The sequence below is a fragment of the Pyxicephalus adspersus genome, chromosome 8 (assembly GCF_032062135.1).
Source record: "Pyxicephalus adspersus chromosome 8, UCB_Pads_2.0, whole genome shotgun sequence".
Classification (NCBI taxonomy): Eukaryota; Metazoa; Chordata; class Amphibia; order Anura; family Pyxicephalidae; genus Pyxicephalus; species Pyxicephalus adspersus.
The window spans coordinates 71715350-71718592 of NC_092865.1; the positions used below are offsets into that span (position 1 = coordinate 71715350).

General features: G+C 37.1%; 1 protein-coding gene across 1 annotated transcript in view; it reads left to right on the forward strand.

The window, feature by feature from the left end:
- Positions 1–1945: 1945 nt before the first annotated feature.
- KCNJ4 (potassium inwardly rectifying channel subfamily J member 4) overlaps positions 1946–3243 on the forward strand; it is a 72615-nt gene continuing 71317 nt past the window's right edge. The window contains exon 1 of the mRNA XM_072421129.1: positions 1946–2325. The gene's annotated coding sequence lies outside the window, so the exon portion shown is untranslated. The remainder of the gene's footprint in view (positions 2326–3243) is intronic.

Sequence of the window (3243 nt, forward strand, 5' to 3'; positions counted from 1 at the left end):
CACTAACCTAGCCAAAAAGTCCTGTGCAGCTTCATAATGGGCCAAAATGGCTTTGGATGCTTCAACTTGGATAGTGGTGAGATGTCAAGTATCTGGGTTATCTTTTTTGCAGATATTCGCCGGTCCTCAGTAATCAGCTCATGGACAGCATCGCAGGTTGCCCCCACTGCGGGGCTCATCTTCAACGGTGAAATGCCCGGTCTTGAAACGAGATATCCAGGTTTTGGCAGTGCTGTAGAAAGGACACTTCTTCCCAAGTGTTTGTGACATCTCAGTGTGAATGTCCTTTGCTGACTTTCCCTGGGAAAACAAAAACTTCATGACGGCCTGTAACTCCAACAACCTGAAACTTGCTTGTGCCTCTGCCATCACAGCTTCTCCCTAAAAGAAAAACAGTTTTAAGAATGGCAAAGCCCTGATATTTGCACAGTTACATACTAAGATATTAGGCTGTCATATGTTCCCACACTCATTTTTCTATTTCATCTGGAAAAAAGCAAAGCCAGGAACTTCTCAGCACCCTCTTGTAATAGTTGTTACATTTGGGTAGACTTGTTCTATAATGTAAATATGCATCCATTCAAGTGACTTCCTCAGGAACTTATTCATTCATGGGTTACCATGGAATGTGCCAAGCCAAATACTGATTATCCAAGAATATGGTGTGAAGGTGGCCTTGATCTAACTGGCTATTGTTCCCATCAAATAAATATGGTTGAGATTGCTTGAAATGGTTTAGGCTGTACACACATTAAAATAATGCTGCTGGAAACAATCAGGAAATCACTAGCACAAATAAGCACTGTAACCACAGTACTGTTCAGTGCCCCCCTCCATAGGAAAGTACTGAAGCCATCTCTACTCGGTTGTTCATTGATCTACCAAGATGGATTGATTACTGACATTGAGGGACTACTGCATACATGCTAGAGTTTGCCCAAGACAATCATGATCACGGCATTTCGTGTATGTGAGTAGCCTAAGATGTATAGCCGTTAGACCCTTATTGAGTTGTCAGTACTGGTAAGCAGTAGTAGCATTACTTCATGAAAATCTGATACTGCTAACATGTAAAAGCTCAACAAAAAGAAGCAATGGAAAGACAGGGTATTTTAAAATGCAGCAGTGTATTAAAGCAAAACAGATTAAACATGTATAATGTTACATTTCACATTATTATACATGTAGATTTATCAAATTTGTTCCCAAGCTGCTTTCTTCATACCACGGCACCACCGTCAGACGCCATCATGTAGAGGACAATTCATACCATCTAAGGATCTAACTTGATGTTACCTGTCTGAATTCATGTGCTTATAACTTTGCACTTTGATGTCCACAAGTCCCCTGAGGAAGCCAATACAGGCGAAACGCGTTGGCCGACACTTTTAGTCTTCTGCACATGTTGTTTTTGCTGACAAGGGAATAATTGTCTAGTTTTCTAATCTTTCACTCAACTTTAGTGAGAAGTGATAAATCTACATGTATATTATTGTGAAATGTTTAGATGTTTAATATATTTTTGCTCTCTAATACACTGCTGCATTTCAAATTGCCTCTTTCCATTGCTTCTTTTTATTGAGATAACTCGTACATACCAAGGTATACATATACTAGGGGAGGTGAATTGGTATATCGCTACATATATATTTCATGTAAAAGCTCAACACTTTTTAAATGCCATTAGGAAAATAAAAATCTTGCAATGCATTGAGGTAAGTTGAATCCATACATGTAAGTGATGCTATATCAGCCTTTGCAGTCCATAGCCCTCCCAGCAGGCTGCAGTGTGAATACAGACTGTGATCACATGTAGAGATCATCCAGCCCAATGCTGTCACATTCCTCTGCTAAACCACCAACTGCTCAAATGAACAGATAGGAGGAGAGAGAGAGGGGGAAGAGATGCAGAAAGGCAGCAGATGAGGGAGAGATACAGGCTGATACCACACTCACATAGAGCAAAGTGGAAGAAGGGTGCAAAAAAGGGAGAAGAAATATTTGGACATCTTCAAGATCTGTTACTTAGTACTAAACTACAAAATCAGGGAATGATAGGCTGTGCGATAAAAGAATTTTTAGAGAGTGATGACATATATATGGAGAGGGAATAATGGGAATTATTTGTATCATGTGAGTGCACAGATATAAAGTGAGCTAGATTAAAGCAAGCTAGAAACTTATTGAAGCTCTGAAAATGAGATGTGTGGCACATGGAGGAAGAGATCTCTCCCTGCTAGTCTATAGAAGAAGCAAAGTTACTGAACAGGGACACAGAACAGACACCTGTGCCAGGTGTGAATCCCCAGCACACTCCCAAGCAAGGTAACATGATGCCCATCACTGCATGTATCCTACTGTGTATTTGTCATGTTGTCATTCTATCTGTATATTCTAACATGCAGTTATTAGGTGATTTTCTCTGATAAAAGTATGACAAAAAGTGAATATTGGATTGATATGTTGTTTATATGTTTATTGACCATGTGAATGTTTAAGAGAAAAGTTCTAGTATAGTATAAATTGTACATAAATTGAACAAGTATAAATCTCTTATCTCTCTTACTCTGCAATGCATTAATTGCATATAATGTATATAATGTAAAGCACAGGTGTGATTGTACAGGTAACTCATAAGAATTAATATAGATACAGGTAATACACAAAGGCAGATGTACTCAGCAATGGTGTGCAGTAAATGTATATGAAGGTAGTAATTATATCACAATGCCGGAGGTAGTTTCACACCACATAGGTCAGTATATAAATAACTCATTTCATTATAGCTTGAACATTAAAGAACATTAAAGTTCAATAATTTCATGTGCAAGTCCTAACTTAATATCCAAAGTGAGTTATGAAATAAGTGATATATCCTGACTATAGACTTACTCTGAATATTTATTTGGAACTTTGTGTTACATGAGAATAAACTGGATCTTTGAGGATAGATGTGAAATATCTCATGAAGAAAGGTCCAATGCCTGCATTGGTGTTTTTATAAAAATATATATTACATATAAGAATGGGATATGATTATTTTGGTATACATTTATTTTACAAATACATAGTGAGAATATGACTTTTTCTTTTAAATAAGGATTTGATGGATTTTCTAGAATGCAAAGATATTTTAGTTTTATTGATCTCTAAATTCCCTGAATGTTGTTGTGTACATTGTTTATATTTATTAGATCATCGTAGATCTATTGTATTGCAATATGGAGCACTTATCAATGTTTT